Source organism: Lepisosteus platostomus, unplaced genomic scaffold (genome assembly GCF_059453375.1).
Source record: "Lepisosteus platostomus isolate fLepPlt1 unplaced genomic scaffold, fLepPlt1.hap1 Scaffold_78_H1, whole genome shotgun sequence".
In the NCBI taxonomy this organism is placed as follows: Eukaryota; Metazoa; Chordata; class Actinopteri; order Semionotiformes; family Lepisosteidae; genus Lepisosteus; species Lepisosteus platostomus.
In genome coordinates this window covers 69,321-88,845 of record NW_028291690.1, presented here as the reverse complement: position 1 = coordinate 88,845, position 19,525 = coordinate 69,321, and the positions used below count along the sequence as shown (strand labels likewise).

General features: G+C 43.4%; 1 long non-coding RNA gene and 5 other non-coding genes across 6 annotated transcripts; 2 read left to right on the top strand and 4 right to left on the bottom strand.

Moving 5' to 3' along the window:
- Positions 1–2,821: 2,821 nt before the first annotated feature.
- On the bottom strand, positions 2,822–2,894 carry trnar-ccu (transfer RNA arginine (anticodon CCU)). Its single transcript has one exon. It is a non-coding gene; the product is annotated as a tRNA-Arg (tRNA).
- A 4,095-nt stretch (positions 2,895–6,989) lies between these two features.
- On the top strand, positions 6,990–7,071 carry trnas-gcu (transfer RNA serine (anticodon GCU)). Its single transcript has one exon. It is a non-coding gene; the product is annotated as a tRNA-Ser (tRNA).
- A 6,453-nt stretch (positions 7,072–13,524) lies between these two features.
- LOC148631308 (uncharacterized) lies at positions 13,525–14,853 on the bottom strand. Its single transcript, XR_015934773.1, has 5 exons — positions 14,694–14,853; positions 14,514–14,572; positions 14,112–14,344; positions 13,892–14,008; positions 13,525–13,792 (listed from the first exon to the last, which is right to left on the bottom strand). It is a non-coding gene; the product is annotated as an uncharacterized LOC148631308 (long non-coding RNA).
- Positions 14,854–16,194: 1,341 nt separating this feature from the next.
- On the bottom strand, positions 16,195–16,336 carry LOC148631307 (U4 spliceosomal RNA). Its single transcript, XR_015934810.1, has one exon. It is a non-coding gene; the product is annotated as a U4 spliceosomal RNA (small nuclear RNA).
- A 1,293-nt stretch (positions 16,337–17,629) lies between these two features.
- LOC148631306 (5S ribosomal RNA) lies at positions 17,630–17,748 on the top strand. The gene has a single exon (XR_015934790.1). It is a non-coding gene; the product is annotated as a 5S ribosomal RNA (ribosomal RNA).
- Positions 17,749–18,384: 636 nt separating this feature from the next.
- LOC148631305 (U1 spliceosomal RNA) lies at positions 18,385–18,548 on the bottom strand. Its single transcript, XR_015934775.1, has one exon. It is a non-coding gene; the product is annotated as a U1 spliceosomal RNA (small nuclear RNA).
- Positions 18,549–19,525: the final 977 nt, after the last annotated feature.

The following is a 19,525-nucleotide window of genomic DNA, read 5'->3' as shown; positions in this document are numbered from 1 at the left end:
AGCAAAGCAGAGCAAAACAAAATGAACAAACGAAAACCCTCACGTCCCGCACTTGCATATAACGCCGTTACGTGCCCAAGCGGTATTGTACGTCATCCTAGCACTGCACCCCGGGGCGTACGGTATATGGGAACGAGCACACGCCACGAATCGTCTCGAATCACTCCCTACAGCTATAAGGCACCTTGAAGCATGCACCCCCAACATTCTTCTTTGCGCATCTGTGAAAGGTAAACTCTTGAGCAAACTCTGAACCAGCTCTAAGGAAACTAATCCGATTAGACGTTACTTTGACTAATCTTTTAAGGGACCCTTGTTAATTGGAGAAATCAATGATTTCGAATGAATTCTGTATGCGATTAAAGACAGCTATACACAGAAAACATGCAGGACACTTCTCATGATGTTTCCCGAGCCGAAACACAGTGCGTTTTTCCAAGCCATCTGACAAAGCCCGCCCACTGAAAACTGCAGCAAATCGTGTAAAGACGTTCAACTTTGTAATTACTGCACGCACAGGAAGCAGAATAAATTCCTCTTTTCAAACTGTCAAAGGTTTGCTTTGCGAACACTGCAGGACATCGCACAATCTCTTTTGAACGGGGACAAACGATTTCTTATGGGGCACAGTAAGTACAGACGTTTAAAAAGCTCCACTCATGCCGACGATGCAGCATGAAGAAGCGCAACCTAACGTTTGCATTCCTAGCAAATTCCTTTTATTTTTTGATAAATAAAGACAGTCTTGTTTAACAAACAACACACACAACATTTTACATTGTGAATTCAATTCAAATCAATGTATTTCTATATAGCGCCTTTCACAACAAGGTTGTCCCAAGGCACTTAACAATGCAAGTTGTTAAGAGCCTTGTGTTTAATATGCCGCCTAGGTTACGTGCTGTCTCTTTGAGGCAAATGTTTAAATCCTCTGAGTTAAGTGCTGAAGTTATAGTAGTCCTATCAGTATTGTTGCCTCCGATCAACAGATCCTCATTTTTCTCAGAGTTGAGTAACAAAAAGTTTTCACACATCCAAGTATTTCCTTCCTTAATGCATTTAACTAAACTGATAATAGAAGAGTTGTCGTTTGGTGTAAACAAAATGTTTATTTGAGTGTCATCAGCATATGAATGAAAGTTCATATTATTTTTTCATATTATCCTACCTAGCAGCAGCATGTTGAGAGAGAGAGCAATATTGGTCCCAGCACTGATCTTCTGGTACCCCAAATTGAACTGGTGACATTGATGAAGCAGTACAATTATTAGATATTTGAACATAATGAAAACGATGAGTAAAATGTGAAGTAAACCACTGAAGGACGGTTCCAGATAAGCCAACCTCAAACTCAAGCCTGTGTAACAAAACAGAGAGGTCAACCATGTCAAAGGCAGCTCTAAGATCTAGAAGCACAAGCACTGTTGCATTCCCCGCATCAGTAGCTAAGAGAATATCATTTACGACTCTTGTTAATGCAGTTTCAGAAACCAGACTGAAATTTCTCAAGTATATTATTTGAATCCAGATACGATTGACGTTGGGCAACAACTATTCTCCCAAGACTTTTAGATTGAAATGGGACCTTTGAGACAGGCCTGTAGTTGTTAAGAACTTGTGGATCCAAATTTGACTTCTTAAGGAGTGGTCTAACAACCGCTACCTTAAATTGATCAGGTACAACGCCTGACGCAAGCGATGCATTCATCATACTAATTATAGGTCCTGCCAGTCCTTCGAGGGAATCTTTGACTAGCTGAGTGGGGATGGGATCTAGCGAACAGGTGGTTGACTTTGTCTTACGTCTGTGTTCATGAGTCCACCATAAGAAGAAATCTGAACAGGAGTGGTGATCATGCGAGGTCACCATGGAGGAAACCACTGCTCTCCCCCCCAAAAAAACCACCACTGCCCCTCTCAAGTTTGCTAAAGACCACATGGATGTTCCACAGCAACTCCTGGAACAATGTTCTGTGGACAGACGTGACAAAAGTTGAACTTGTTGGTAAATGTGCACAGCGTTATGTTTGGAGATAACAAAACACTGCATACCAACTCCAAAACCTCATCCCACCTGGGAAGGATGGCGGAGGCTGTACGGCTTGCAATCATCGAGGGACCGATGAATTCCAAGATGTATCAGGAAAATCTACAGCAGAATGTCAGGGTGTCTGCCTGTGATCTAAAACTCGAAAGACGCTGGGTCATGCAGCATGACAAAAACAAAGGAGTACATCAACAACAGAGTGGCTGAAACAAAAGAAATTCCGTATTTTGGGATGGCCAAGTAAGAGTCCTGACCCCAATCCCATTGAAGTGCTGTGGCGTGATCTGAAGCAGGCCGTTCAGTGCAAGACATCCCAAAAATATACATGAACTGAAACAGTTTTTCATAGAGGAATAGGCCAAAATACCTCCTAACCGCTGCTCAGGTCTGACCAGCCGCTACAGAAAGTGGGGGTTGAGGTTTTTGTCATAAAGGAGGTTCCACTAGCTCCTTAATATAAGGGTTCACGTACTTTTTCCATCAATGACCTTGATTTTTTAAACCATTTGGTCAATAAAGAAACAGCAATGTCAAATGTTGGGCGTGTGTTGTTTGTTAAATCAGACTCTCTTTATTAATTATTATGACTTAGATAAAGATAAGATCACATGTTAGGAGCCATTCATGCAGAAATCCACATCATTCCGAAGGGCTGTTTACAAAAGTTTTTCTCCCAACTGTATGTGAGAGAAAAGCAGAGACGCTCACTGAGTAAGGTGGGGTTGCAGCTTTGCAAATCACAAGGACATTTGTACGCTCAAAATGGGACAGGAGCACCCCAGATGGGACTCAAACCCACAAACCCTGGCTTAGGAAGCCAGTGCCTTATCCATTAGGCCACTGGGGCACACTGGGTTGGGTCGATCATGCTGATGAAGAGCCAGTTTTTTTTTCCTTTGCTTTTACAAAGGGATCCCCAAAATTAGGAAAGTTAGGCAGCAGAAGGTTTACTGTGACCTGAGAAGGACCGGCATCCAATCACGGTGGTACACACAGACATGCTCTCACTCATCTGAGCTACACGGCTACCAAGATGATCTCAGGTGCGCCGAGCTGGTACGGAACATATTGAACTGAACAACGGCGAATTGTCTCTCAGACAGGCTTTTCACCTCTGAGCTCCCTGACTGACAGTAATCAGCTAGCTAGTGAAACAGTCAGCTGCTTCTAAGCCTTAAACAGCTGCATCTCGGCGCTTCCACAGACAGATGATTTGAAAGCCAAACATCGCCCATTGGGAACACCTTACTATCACTAGTTTAAGAGACTCTTAAGGTCTTGCAGAGGTGCCTGTCTAATAGCATGCGCTTTGCAAGCTATAGGTGTTTAGGCTGAGGCAGAATGCCTGTTAACAAAATGTTTTTCTAAAGGGGCCTCGCACTCTTTTCCAAGCAATGGTCACCATCCCCACCGAGTGTCACAATGTAGTCATGTCCTAGGACATCACCTGTTAGTCTCCATTTGTCTGCCACCAACACTTTAGGTTACGGGGTCACAACCGCACCCCGGAGACCAGAGGAGCCGTTGCCGTTCTGGCGGCGCAGATTGGGCTGAAGGTGGGGCGCTTGAATCTCGCTGTTGGAGGCCGTCTGAAACTGACCCAAGCCTTTCCCCTGAATTAAATGTAAATAAGAAATGAACCCCAGATGCACATGGAATCAATCACGTGTTTCCTTTGAGCCGTTTCAGAGACTGCTCCAGAGTTTACCTTGCACAGATGCGCAAAGATTAATGATGGGGGTGCACGCTTCCAGGCGTCTTACAACTGTAGGGACTGTTTAGAGACAATTCGTAGATTGTGCTCATTTCCCTCTATTCCCCGTGTTGCAGTGGTAGGATGACGTAAATTCCTGCTTCGACACGTAACGGCATTATAATCAAGTGCAGGAGCTGAGGGCTTTAGTTTTGTTTCGTTTTCCATGGCGTTCGTAAGCGCGCAAATCAAAGGCAATTCCTGCGTCTAACACGAATGTAAATGCTTTTGAAAGTGCAGTGTGGTGCAGCTTGTAAAATCCTTTTCCACATTTGTGGTTTGTTGCTGTTTTTTCTGTCTGCCAAAGTTGCATTTTGACATCCGGACTGGGGGACTTTATCATTTGAACGTGAAGCCAGCCTTAAACCCTCTGAGGCGTGTCTGTCTGCCGGCACGAATCTTGTGAAAGGTTTTTTTTTTTAACGGAGAGCGACTTTAAAAAGGTTTCCGCAGCCACCTCGCACTCCGTGTTAGATTATAGGAGGAATGCGGCGGCAGCGAGCTCGCTTTTGTCATGGCCGAGTGGTTAAGGCGATGGATTCGAAATGCGTTAGGGACTCCCCGCGCAGGTTCAGAACTTGCCGACTCCTGCGTCTGCCGCACGTCGCCTTGTGCCTGCGCGGCAAAGGCAAAGTGCCGCTTCTCCTTTCCCGGTACTATAAAAACGTTAAATCGCTTGGACCCGCTGCCATGGAAAGCAGTTCTTCAGATTACCATACATTCTGCGTTCGCACCTCTGGTGCTCTACTTATGCCTTTGAAAACCTAATGAATAAAGCTGAAAGAACCGACACGATATGTAGGTGCTCGTAAAGCACGCATTAAAGAACTGTTAACAGCAAGGGTTTCAGTGGGTTAACTGAGAAGGCGTGATCGCTAATTGTTGACTTTTTATTTGGTGTTAGAAACACTCTTACTGTGCATGACGTGCAACAAATGTAGCCACAGAAATTGCATCACGCTTTCATGTATGCTATTGCAGACACCAACGTTGCCTAGATAGAAAACCGAAATAGCCGTGGGTTTGCTTGCTGGTCTGAAGGATCTCTCTTCGAATCTCTATCATTTGTCAATGGAAGTAAAAGACGCTGCAATCTCATACGTTCAGAATCAAACCCGCAGCTGTTGTTCGACTTTATTTCTTGACTAATTACAACTGAGTGTCGCATGAGCAGTTACGTAAACTTGTCTGGTATATTTGAACACAAATGCCGTTCTTCAATTAAAACTAACAGTACATTGTCAGGGACATTCAGTTCTATACAAACAAGAGACACAAGAGAATATTTCTACCTTTCATGTGGACTACGTGTTGACTTACTGATCGGAATAATTGAAAAGTTCGGGTTCATAGCCGATGCAGTGCGTGCTAATTAGAACAACAGCAACGATTAGCTCTCAGCACCGTACTGAGCCCAGGTGTTTTTCTAAAGCTGTCAAGTGCAGTTCATTTACATGAAGGAAATCTCTTACTGGGTACGATTACAATACAGTAAGTAGCACAGGCTACTTAGGGAGTAGCCTGATGCGTTTAAAAACGACCCGAGCCAGGCGGAAGTCGAACCTACAATCTCCTGATCCGTAGTCAAACGTGTTATCCATTGCACCACTGACCCTGGTGCAACACTGCAGGACTGCAAGCCGGTGAGCTCAGCACTGCAACTAGTAAAATACCCCGGTCCATTCTTTTCCAGAAGTGAGAAACACCTGTTTTCTACATTTTGTCTGTTTTAAAACCATATCTCTTTAAACCAAACCAAGAGTTTGTCTTTTGCTCTGATATTCTGATTCATTTCGATTTCAAAGAAAAAAAAAACTACCTTCCAAAGCATCATAAAATTGTCCCTTCTTCCAGACTCTACTTCTCTCTTGTAGTAGTACAGCAGACCTTTCCAGGTGAGCAGATCACAGAGTCCGAAATGAGCTTCCTCCATCAAGCAAAGTACCTGAACATGACTCTGTCATCATAAAAGCGCCCCTGTAATAAAGAAATTCAATCTGAAATCAAGAGGGCAGTTGCCTACTGAAATACAAGAAGTCATCAATTTTAACCTAGCAACACATTAAAGGCTGCATCTATACAAGTACGATTCTAGAAATGCTCACCAGATTACGTTTTAAGAAGGAACTGCGCTTCAGGTTCTGCCGAGATCTTAACTCGGATGGCAGGATTCAGAGTCCGGAGTGCGGACTGATTGCGCACGGAGGGTCCATATACTGTGGATCCCTCAGTGATCTTCCGCGTGTTCAAACTGCCAGCGTGTGACTCCCCTGTCCCCGTGACCTCATTGCTCTGCTCTCTCCTCTGTGCAGCCGAGCCCGATTCACGGTAAAGTGAAAAAAAATATGCCCTCAACGTGAGATTTACTCTGGAGCGAGGATAGATGTTACCTTTTTATCATTGAACAGGATGTATGTGATGTGGCGACTAGGTTCAATTTTGTATCCTCTTTAAAAGATTAAGGACTGGGGTGAGCGTGATTTACCACCCTTTCAGCTAAGATCCCGACGTGCGCACCGTTTAAGCTGCATAGACTCGGTCGTTTAACTCTTCTCCATTAGCAGGGTTAAGGTTAAAGAAAAAAAACATTGCTGACTTCTTTTTTTTTGCCAGCTGCTAGCGCTGATTAGCAAGGTTTGTATTTCATGTTTTGCAAGTTGCATCCATTTTAAGAAAAACAAGTCGTGTTAAAGACAGGAAATGAATACTTGCATTTAATTAAGTCTAGCCGTAGGCGGTTATCCACTGGGATTCAGACCCAGGGCCTCCTGTTTACTAGGCAGGCGCTTTAACCAACTAAGCCACAGCGCCCTGGGAGTGCTGTCCTTTTGCAGCCACTTGGACACACCACTCAGACACATCTGCATTCGGTGTGTGCTCCGCCTGCTCGCTGAGCAAGTTGCCACCTTTACATACAATAGCAACATCGACACCAAGAGAAAGGATGACAAATGGCTTTTATCTGGAACTTTTCATGTCCAAGGAGCTCAATGTGCTTTCTGTGTACAACAGGGCCACTGAACTCCACGCTGGCCACTGAACCACAGCAGTGGCTTGCTGGCTTGACATCTCCCAAGGAAAATATTGAAATCGCATGTGGAACAGGAAAATGACCCTCGAGTACGAGGGAAAAAAAAGAAAAAGATCATCTGGAGCGCGCCAACCCAGTTGGGACAGCCCAGTTTTGTCGACGAGGTGGCCGAGTGGTTAAGGTGATGGATTGCTAATCCATTGTGCTTTGCACGCATGGGTTCAAATCCCATCCTTGTTGGTTTCCATGTCTGTTTCCATTCTGTTTTTGATCCCTATTGCTCAATGCACAGTGAAAGCATTGCATACATGTGTCTGACAATGAGAAATGGGCCCCTGAGACAGTCATTTGCCTGTTTCACAAATGATCGTATTTTACTAGAGATTCTGTTTGGGATTCAGATGTGCATTCGGACAGCAATCCCTTTCAAGAAATGATACGTTCTGGATGAGGTCAAAGGTGCATCATTTGGACACTTTGTGGGCTTGAAATACAAAGAAAATCATGTTCTATGGTACAAGATAAATACAAAACTTAAGCTTTTATTATAATTAGATTTGTTTATAAAGCATAAGCAATCATTTATTACATTAATATATGTAAAAATAACATTTTAGCATCATACGTTTAGTATATTTAGTCCCTAATGCTGAAAGAAATGATCATAGAACATGACTTCTAACCTTACCTGCGGTGTTTTTGATCCCTATTGCTCAATGCACAGTGAAAGCATTGCATACATGTGTCTGACAATGAGAAATGGGCCCCTGAGACAGTCATTTGCCTGTTTCACAAATGATCGTATTTTACTAGAGATTCTGTTTGGGATTCAGATGTGCATTCGGACAGCAATCCCTTTCAAGAAATGATACGTTCTGGATGAGGTCAAAGGTGCTGGAACACTGTATTTAGGATGTGTTTGCAGTTATTCTGTGTTTCTAGCTTCAACCCAGTGATATATATATATATTCACTGATTTTTTGGTACATGCCCAGGGCAATAATCATTATGAGGATTTATTTCCATATGTGCTAGAGGTAGTGTTGTGAAATTCTTCAACACACTGGATCGCAGGTTTAAACCTGCACTCTTACTCCTTAAATACCAACAAATGCAGATATGTAGCAATCATATTGTAGCTGACACTCATTTGCCTATTTCACAAATGATCATATTTTACTAGAGATTCTGTTTGGGATACGGATGTGCATTCTGACAACAATCTCTTTCAAAAAATGATTTTACCTTATCGCAGCTTTGCCCCTCTTGCCTCTTTGGAAAATATCTCCATCTTGTGGTCGTTGTTGGTAATGTCTAGACAATATCTCCATCTTGTGGTCGTTGTTGGTAATGTCTAGACAATATCTCCATCATGTGGTCGTTGTTGGTAATGTCTTCTTATGCCCTTTTTTTATTTCAATTCTTTATTAGTTGATTCTAGAATCTCTACAATAGAGCTGAAAATATCAGTTTTGTAGCAGACAATATGACATTAGTTATAGTCCAATTAAGACTTTATTACCCTGTTTGTAACATAACAAATTAAAATTGATTAAAACTAAGTTTGGAACACCAGGGAACATAAAAAATGATTTTTAGGAAAACCATGAGGTTCTCTGTGTCCGATGCCTGCAAGGGGAGAAAGCTAGAATTCTTTGCTTTTTCAAAATTTGAAAATAAACATCATATAACAACAGCTTTCATTCCTAGGAGTGAAAAATAACCATTTTTGAAGACATTTTAGTTTCTAAAACACTACAATAAAGTTAAAAACATCAGTTTTATATTACTTTTAGTATTTTTAGTGAAATTAGTCATTTATTGCACTATTTTTAATATAATCTCTAATTAAAAGTGAATAGAATTAAGTTTGGAGCAACAAGGAACACAAAAAAAAAGATTTTAAGGAAAAAAATGATGTCTTCTGTGCCAGGTGCCTGCAAGGGGAGAAAGCTAGAATCCTACCCAGGCTCCTGGAGCTCTGTCCTGGCTAAAGGAGGGTGAATCCATCCCCTTCAAAGCTCCATGAAAAAATGATCATTTAAAATTTGAAAAAAAAAACATCATATAACAACAGTTTTCATTCATAGGAGTGAAAAACAACCATTTTTGAAGACATATTAGTTTCTAAAACACTACAATAAAGTTGAAAACATCCGTTTTATATTACATTAATTTTTGTGAAATTAGTCATTTATTGCACTATTTTTAATAAAATCTCTAATTAAAAGTGATTAAAATTAAGTTTGGAACAACAAGGAACACAAAAAAAAAGATTTTAAGGAAAAAAATATTGTCTTCTGTGCCAGGTGCCTGCAAGGGGAGAAAGCTAGAATCCTACCCAGGCTCCTGGAGCTCTGTCCTGGCTAAAGGAGGGTGAATCCATCCCATTCAAAGCTCCATGAAAAAATGATATTTTTAAATTTGAAAAAAAAAAAAACATTATAGAACAACATCTCTTGGTCCACAGAGTGCAAAAATCCAACTTTGAAGAAAATCCATTGACTGATCCCCGAATCCTGAAGTTTCTTCGCATGATATTGGGCTTGCAACCACTTTCTGGAAAATGATGAAAAATGCCAAAAATGAAAAAAAAGTTATCAATTCTAGAGCCTAAGAGGAAAATAAGACAAATGTATATCTCCAAATAATTTTATGTGCTTCAGAAGAGCCCAGGAAAGTTTTTTGCATACATGAAACCACGCCCGTTTGCACGTAAGCAGACATGGTTGCACACACGACTGCATGAAAGCACGCGTGCATGCAAAATCATCCTGTTAAGCATTTGAAAAGCCGCACCACGGCGCACTTGAAATAGCTCTTACATTAGTGGTCGACACAGGAATCGCCTTTTTATTTACGCTCTTACCAACGCGATGGAAAGCAAAACAAAGCAAAGCAGAGCAAAACAAAACGAACAAACGCAAAACCCTCACGTCCCGCACTTGCATATAACGCCGTTACGTGCCCAAGCGGTATTGTACGTCATCCTAGCACTGCACCCCGGGGCGTACGGTATATGGGAATGAGCACACGCCACGAATCGTCTGAAATCACTCCCTACAGCTGTAAGGCGCCTTGAAGCGTGCACCCCCAACATTCTTCTTTGCGCATCTGTGAAAGGTAAACTCTTGAGCAAACTCTGAACCAGCTCTAAGGAAACTAATCCGATTAGACGTTACTTTGACTCATCCTTTAACAGTTTTCAGTCTCTGTCTTTAAACACCTTGCTCAGTCACATTCAAGCCACAAGTACTCTTCTCGGATGTTGCACAAACAAATCCTAATGTCTTGAAAGCATTGCAGCATGTTTGTGTCCCACTTCCCGTGGCTGCAGGACGACTGACACGAACGGACAAACACAATCTGTGGCGTTTAGCGTGACATAGTCTTGCAGGCATCGTGCTGTCTTACTGCAATACTATACCACTTGAGGAAACAGTCCATCTGGCCATGAAACTCATTTGAACGTCTAGCTACAGCAACTAACAATAACATGATTTATTCAGGATGTGTGGAATCAGCACGTCCCGGAGACAGCTTCTGAAATCGTGAGCATTCTCTGGTGGTGTCCTGGAGGGCTCCCCCGGGCATGTGTTGGTGGTATAGTGGTGAGCATAGCTACCTTCCAAGCAGTTGACCCGGATTTGATTCCTGGCCAACGCAGTGGCAAGTGTTTTCAAATGCTGTCACAAGCCTTGGATTGTGACTAGCAAAGCGAAGCCTTTTGAAAGAGCTAAAGCACTGCAAAACGGAATTGAAGGAGAATCTTACAGGGGATTCTGAGCGGTGTCTAAATAAATAAATTCACAGCGTCCGCGGATGGCATTTTGCAGCTGGAAGTAGATGTCGACGCTTTTTGCACACAGCACCAAAAAAGCGTCTTTTTTGAAGGTACAGGCATTGAGCATTGGTGGTTCATTGTTAGAACTCTCGCCTGCCACGCAGGAGGCTTGGTTTCGATTCCTGGCCAGTGGCTTTTGCAGCGAACGGCTCCATCACTTGCATCCCAACTTTTGCAACTCGCAACTGAAAACCCACTGAAGCTAAGCAGGTGTGAGCCAGGTCAGAATCCGGATGAGGGTGAGCTACAGGGAAAAACAAAGCTTCCAGCTGGAAGCGGTGTTAATGGTGCCGGCGGGGGGGCGCTCACCCTGAGGTCTGTGCGGGTCCCAATGCCCCAGTATAGTGACGGAGATGCTGTGTTGTAAAAGGGCGCTGTCTTTTTGGATAAAACCGAGGTCACAGCGCTCTGTGGTCATTCAAAATGACCACCAAAACCTTTGACAAAAGCTCTTGGTAATTGATGGTCTTCAATAATGCTTCTCCTTTAGGTACATTTTAAATCAGCTGAAAAATGCTGTGAAATGGGGGGGCACTTCAGGCCAGTGTAGGATTTGGGTTACAAGAACCATGAAACTGCACGAGAAAGCCCGTACACTGATTACACGGCTTTCTATTCAAAGGAGGACAAAAGAAATTCCCTGAGTTTGATTTTTTGCAGCACAGAGAGGAGCACTGTCATGAGGCCGGTTAGCTCAGTTGGTTAGAGCGTGGTGCTAATAACGCCAAGGTCGCGGGTTTGAGCCCTGTACGGGCCAGGTCTAGGTCCAGGTCCCTGTTTATGAAACAGGCAAATGACTGTCTCAGGGGCCCATTCCTCATTCTCAAGACACATGTATGCAGTATGTACACCGTGCATTGAGCAATAGGGACTGAATACACCACAGGTAAGGTTAGAAGTCATTCTGAGGTGCCACATGTGAGGGATACAGCTAGGCATCCGAAATGTAGGGTTTGAGGCCCTTCAGGAGTACTGCATCCTTTGAGACAGACCCGTGCATGTTAAACAAATGATCATTTCTTTCGGCATTAGGGACTAAATATACTAAACATATGATGCTAAAATGTTATTTTCACATATATTAATGTAATAAATGATTGCTTATGCTTTATAAACAAATCTAATTAAAATAAAAGCTTAAGTTTTGTATTTATCTTGTACCATAGAACATGATTTTCTTTGTATTTCAAGCCCACAAAGTGTCCAAATGACGCACTACATGATATAAGGAAGATTATCACATGCATATCGGTATTATCTTTCTTATGAAAATGCATTCCTTTCATTACCTTTTACTTTTTAAAATGAACTCAAATTGAGTATAATGTAATAATTTAAGTAGAATAGATTCTAATAATATAATGATCCAGTGTTTTGCACTACTTCACTGCTTCACTGCTCTATGCCATCTGGAAATAAATCCTCAGACTGCTTACTGCCCTGGGCATGTACCAATAACTTAAAGGAGCACATCTGTTTATCACTGCGTTGAAGCAGGAGACACACAGTCTCTGCAAACACATCCTAGATACAGTGTTCCAGCACCTTTGACCTCATCCAGAACGTATCATTTCTTGAAAGGGATTGCTGTCCGAATGCACATCTGAATCCCAAACAGAACCTCTAGTAAAATACGATCATTTGTGAAACAGGCAAATGACTGTCTCAGGGGCCCATTCCTCATTGTCAGACACATGTATGGAATGCTTTCACTGTGCATTGAGCAATAGGGATTAAAAACACCGCAGGTAAGGTTAGATGTCATGTTCTATGATCATTTCTTTCAGCATTAGGGACTAAATATACTAAACGTATGATGCTAAAATGTTATTTTCACATATATTAATGTAATAAATGATTGCTTATGCTTTATAAACAAATCTAATTAAAATAAAAGCTTAAGTTTTGTATTTATCTTGTACCATAGAACATGATTTGCTTTGTATTTCAAGCCCACAAAGTGTCCAAATGTTCTATGATCATTTCTTTCAGCATTAGGGACTAAATATACCAAACGTATGATGCTAAAATCCTGAAAAAAGGATGTGCTCCATCTCGTCAGTAGATTGGATTCCAAAACTGATTTGGGTCAATATACATTACCTTTGAAATTAAAGTACAGTCTACTGTAGGGAACCATCAACTTAGAAAGCATTGGCCTTCCCTGGGGGTCAGGTAGGTGCAAAAGATAAACTTTTATCCTATCTTTACCTTAAGATAAGTGGCTAAGCAGTATTTTTCCAAGTTTCACCAAGCACATCATGTTGCCATAGTAGACAAAGTTCTATAAAATGTTAAATAACTTTTAAAAAAAGCATCTTGGTCTTACAGTACTGTACAAGGTGAATTAAACTGTCCCTGGTAATAAAAAGTAATTAGAAGCATCTCAGAAACTTTATCTCTAGAAACATTAGCTGTTTTATATCATGTAATTTAGTGTGATGTTGTCAGAATTCAAGGACATTATCACACACAGAAATTGGTTCAGTTAAATCTAAAAAACACAGCTAAACATGGGTTTAAATGTAACAGAAGTCTTACCTCTTGTCAAAAGATTTAATTCAAGAAGCGATGTAATAAATGATTGCTTATGCTTTATAAAGAAATCTAATTAAAATAAAAGCTTAAGTTTTGTATTTATCTTGTACCATAGAACATGATTTTCTTTGTATTTGAAGCCCACAAAGTGTCCAAATGATGCACTACATGATATAAGGAAGATTATCACATGCATATCGGTATTATCTTTCTTATGAAAATGCATTCCTTTCATTACCTTTTACTTTTTAAAATGAACTCAAATTGTGTATAATGTAATAATTTAAGTAGAATAGATTCAGGTAGGAAATATAGAGTCATGATGTTTATGGCTGACATCATTTCACATGGGTGAATTTTAAGCTAAGAAATAAAAACATTTACAATGAAGATACCATTACTTAATTTTAAATGCCTTTAAAAAATAAATACCTCCTGAGAATAATTTGCCACTCCCAGATCCTTGGTAAGGTACTGTTTGAATCCAATCAGGAGAGGAGCATCCAGGGAGTGCTTTCTATAGAGTACAGCTTGGGCCACTCTCTTCCGGCCTGCTGATACTTTTTAACTACTCAGGGCCTGTAAGGATATAAAACACCGGTTTAAACATTTTATACCTATAAGACAAATTAGAATTTTAGTAAAAAATAGATACATCTGAAAAATAAAAAGTCTTACTGCTGATAGAGTTCTTCAGAGCTCACATCTTCCCTTTCCTTATCCGCTTCTGTTTCAGTTTCTAGAGCAGCCTCTGGCATCTCTTCCTCCTGGACAGCGGCCTCTTGCTCAGGGCCGCTGGAATGCAGGTATATTCTTTTCAACATGCTTTTACATAATATGTTGTAACAATGATTTCAAAAAGAAACTACAGAAGCCTTACAGATTAAAAATATCTCACCTTGCCAATGTGTCTTCAGGCTCCCCATGTACAAAAAGGCCCAAGGACTCTAGCAGTCTTACAACCACTATCCTGTTTGCCTCACCAGACACGATCTCTATTCTGTGGTAATCCACGATGACCCCGTTTTTCAGGTGATTCATCATGTCCTCCCTCGCCTGTTGAGAGGCCATCCTGATCTCTTCTGCCGTGGCGTGCTTCATACACGACCTCTTCAAGTGAGCGGGTTTCCTCTGAAAATAAATAATACCATCTGTGTATAGAAACAAGCTAAGACTGATTTCTTAAATTATCCTTAATTTTCTCTCTCATAGTTTGAGCATAATGATTTTATTGCATTTATAAAAGAATTGCTCATTGCTCCTAAATAAATAATGGTTTCATAAAAAAGTGAACACTTACTTGGTCTCAGTCACAGACTTTCCAATAGAAGCCATTGTGGAGTTCAGCAACTGCAGGTCCTAGAAGTGGGGAAGGAATTTTAAAAGAGAAATTGAATTACAATACAGAAGGAATGGCTGAGGGATCACTGAAATATATATATACAAATTCCAAAGACTGAGTCCATATAGAAACAACTACCTTTCATTTTCAGTATAAGAAAAAAAAACATTATCTTCCAAAGCATCATAAAATTGTCCCTTCTTCCAGACTCTACTTCTCTCTTGTAGTAGTATAGCAGACCTTTCCAGGTGAGCAGATCACAGAGTCCGAAATGAGCTTCCTCCATCAAGCAAAGTACCTGAACATGACTCTGTCTTCATAAAAGCGCCCCTGTAATAAAGAAATTAAATCCGAAATCAAGAGGGCAGTTGCCTACTGAAATACAAGAAGTCATCAATTTTAACCTAGCAACACATTAAAGGCTGAATCTATACAAGTACGATTCTAGAAATGCTCACCAGATGACGTTTTAAGAAGGAACTGCGCCTCAGGTTCCGCCGAGATCTTAACTCGGATGGCAGGATTCAGAGTCCGGAGTGCGGACTGATGGCGCACGGAGGGTCCATATACTGTGGATCCCTCAGTGATCTTCCGCGTATTCAAACCGCCAGCGTGTGACTCCCCTGTCCCCGTGACCTCATTGCTCTGCTCTCTCCTCTGTGCAGCTGAGCCCGACTCACGGTAAAATGGAAAAAAATATGCCCTCGACGTGAGATTTATTCTGGAGCGAGCCAGTGTTGCGCATAGCTGCCTTCAAAGCAGTTAACTCAGGTTCGATTCCCGGCCAACGCAGTTGCGAATGTTTTCAAATGCTGTCATGAGCCTTGGATTGTGACTAGCAAAGCGAAGCCTTTTGAAAGAGCTAAAGCACTGCAAAACGGAATTGAAGGAGAATCTTACAGGGGATTCTGAGCAGTGTCTGCATACATGCAGTCAGATAAAGGTGCTGAAAGCTTGAGCTACTCTCAATGTCATGCTGCCCTTCCCCGGAGTAAATCTGTTACATTGAAAAAATGCTTCTGGCAGGTTCAAAAAGAGACCCTTGTTAATTGGAGAAATCAATGATTTCGAATGAATTCTGTATGCGTTAAAAGACAGCTATACACAGAAAACATGCAGGACACTGCTCATGATGTTTCCCGAGCCGAAACACAGTGCGTTTTTCCAAGCCATTTGACAAAGCCCACCCACTGAAAACTGCAGCAGATCGTGTAAAGACGTTCAACTTTGTAACTACTGCACGCACAGGAAGCAGAATAAATTCCTCTTTTCAAACTGTCAAAGGTTTGCTTTGCGAACGCTGCAGGACATCGCACAATCTCTTTTGAATGGGGACAAACGATTTATTATGGGGCGCAGTAAGTACAGACGTTTAAAAAGCTCCACTCATGCCGACGATGCAGCATGAAGAAGCGCAACCTAACGTTTGACAGACAAAAGCCGGGCGCCGCTACGAGCAATATGAAATCAAACTGACAGCACACGGCGTTTCGCGCTGACTCAAAAGTGATCTCGACAGACGCTGTTCTCTGCATAACGCTGAAAGAGCTAAAGAGCGTTTCTGTTGAGACGTAACAAGCTTGTTTCTTTCTACCATGATGTTACCATGACAAAATCTGTCTTTAAACACCTTGCTCAGTCTCTGACGAGACTGTCAAAAATTGCTTTCGCCAATTGTATTGCAAACCGGCGGAAGCGGGGTATTGGGAAAAGTTTTCAACTAGCAATAATCGCGCCTCGGCTAAACCTCACAGGCTACGATACTGCCACTGCGCAAAGCTGACGGTTGCCAGGCAACCGCGGGGATCCTATGGAAATCGTTATCGATCGTCTCATGGCATGTCGTTGCTATAACGCTTCATATTTGTCGTCTTCTTCTTCTTCTAGCTTGAGGTTTTGAAGAATTTCATGACAGACAAGGGCTCCGTTGGGAACAAAGGGCGTTGTGAGAAAACCGTTGCTTATTTTCAGCAGCAGAAATACAACCCTTTAAATACAAGATGACAGAACAATGAGGAAGGGCATGCCGGGAGGAACTCATGCACTACAGAGGAAAGGGGGCGGGCACGTACAGTTCACATTCAAGCCACAAGTACTCTTCTTGGATGTTGCACAAACAAATCCTAACGTCTTGAAAGCATTGCAGCATGTTTGTGTCCCACTTCCCGTGGCTGCGGGACGACTGACACGAACGGACAAACACAATCTGTGGCGTTTAGCGTGACATAGTCTTGCAGGCATCGTGCTGTCTCACTGCAATATTATACCACTGGAGGAAACAGTCCATCTGGCCATGAAACTCATTTGAACGTCTAGCTACAGCAACTAACAATATCATGATTTATTCAGGATGTGTGGAATCAGCACGTCCCGGAGACAGCTTCCGAAATCGTGAGCATTCTCTGGTGGTAGGGGCGTTCAAGATGCCGCTCAGGTGGGAGGTAAAGTTTAGTGGTTGGGGAGTTTTTTTGAGTTTTTCATGACCTGAATGTTAATTTTTGCTTTTTTTGACTACAGAAAAATAAGGACTTAACACTAGTTGTTTAAACTTCAGTTATAATTGAAAGAAAAAAAAAACGATTTTTTTTTAGGTTTAAAAAGTCCGATATGAGTAACACTGGGAAAAGAAAAGAGAGTGCTGGGTCTTCGAAGGAGAACTCTAAGATACCTCAATCGTATATGTATAGCACTACAAAAAAATCGATGGCAACTAAAGGGAAAAGTGAAGCAGCTGCAGGGGCAGCAAGAGGGCGGAGGCGCCGCGCGCCCGGCCGACGTGTTGGACCGGTGTGCTTTACGTGCTGAAATAAACACGCGACAGCCCCGAAATGTTTCCAGAGTGCTGTGCACTGAAGACTTGCCTGGTGCTCCTCCGTGCAGATTCTTTGTCCTCCTCCAGTGCGGGACGAGCCAACACAAGGGAGCGCATTCGCCAACATCCAGGCACGCAATGCGATTTGGAAAGCAGCTCCTTTCCAAAGAGTTGCACACGAACGATCCTTCAGTCCCGCTCGGGGGGCACGGAACCCCCGCCACACACAGCTTCAAGTAGCGAGTCAGGCGCCGGGACTTTCGCTTACGGCCACACCACCCTGAACACGCCTGATCTCGTCTGATCTCGGAAGCTAAGCAGCGTCGGGCCTGGTTAGTACTTGGATGGAAGACTGCCTGGGAATACCAGGTGCTGTAAGCTTTTGCTCTCCCGGCCAGCAGGGGTCGCCGTTGGTGCCGTAGGCTTTGGGAGGAAAACCTGCAGAATGGAAAGCTGATCTATAGCCTCATCTCTAGAGATGTTTTGTTGCTGTGGCATGTGTGTGACCCATATTCGAAAAAAAAAACCCGTCTGTAAAACGAATATCGAAGCTGCCTCTAAATCTGCAAATGAAGATGAGTCGATAAACCACTCGTTTTTCGTATAACTAGACATATATTCATTTGTTACCGATTTCATTCATTGAGCACGAATACAATAGAGGTACAGCCATTCACTGTTTGACATGTCTGCACTGGTACAGAACCGAGCAATCAGAAAACGGGTGAAACTGTCTTTAGACTCAGCATACAGTACCGAGGCCCCCCATGACCAAATAAAGGCTAACCTCGATAATCAGCCTAAAGAACGCAGACTACAGCAAAACGACTGACTTTGAAAAGGGAATGAACGTCCGGAAGGAGTAGTGGAACTAGCTTGAGATGCTTCTCCGGACCCCTAACTAAAAGCCAGCGAGAACCAGCAGCGGCGTCCACTCCTGTCGAACCGGGATCCTTCCGCAGCCACGCAGCTCGTGGTGTCCTAACCCTCCCGTATCTGATTTTGGACCAAGCACATCAGGGGAGAGCGCGAACGCAGTCCCCCACTACCAGAAATTATGCAGTCGAGATTCCCACATTTGGGGAATTCGCAGGGGTCAGCACAGCCGGAGTGCAATGGCCGAGCCTCGCCCTGGGTGAACCTCCTTCTTGATCAAGGTATCTCCCCTGCCAGGTAAGTATGAGTTAAACAGGCCCCTGCAAGCGGCCCGCACCCACAGCACAAATCGCGCAGCCTAGGCCACCTCCTCGCCCTGCACGCCACCGCCTCCTGCTGGGCCCACTCTTTCACACACTCACACGCCACACTAACACTCAAAAGTGTGGGCAAAACGAGAAAACGAGCGCGCCGTTTCCTACACATCTGCAGTCGCCGTTGCGCATTCGCAGCATGTCCCGGGATGCAATTCGGCCTCATTGCGACGTGCGCCTGCCACACACCGAACAAACCTTTTCAGCAATTTCCAAAAAACGGGCCTGCTTGCCTGCCCACAAGGCTCCGTCTCTTACCTGCTCTCCAGAGCCTGCTGCCTTCTGTGCTTTTCTCTCGGCACCGCTGCAGTGCACACAACTCCTGCAGCGGGAGGGGGGGAGAAAGTTCCCGCGCTCTGCCGCAGGGAAGGCTCGCTCCGTGCGCACACGTCCTTTCGATGCCAGTCCAACAAGTGCTCCGCATTAGCTGCGTCGGGGCTCCAATGGCCACAATGCCGGGGAATGGCACCTGTAAAGTGTTAATTGGGGCACAGGAACAGCCCGTCTCGTCTCGGGGGGGCCGGCTTCAGAGACAATACAGCAAACACAGCGGGGCGGGGGAAGAAGACGACACCACACATGCGGGTACATTCAGCTCCGGCGGGAACGAGACATTTGTCGGTCTTTTCAAGTGCCGAGAGCCGAGCAATCCTTCACTTGTATCGTTTCTCCCCGGTGACTAGATCTGGCCCTGCGACTCTCGACTGGGCTCACCCCCGGGGCAGCCCAGCAGGTGTGAGCCTGGCCGGCACCCGGATGGGAGATTCCACCCCGGAAAAGCTCCGGTTGCTGCTGCTCCTGCAAGAGGTGTGACTGGGACCAGTAGGGAGCGCTCACCCTGCGGGCTGTGTGGCTCTCTTACGCCCCAGCCTCCTGATGGCGACACTCTGCTGCACAAACAGGCGCCG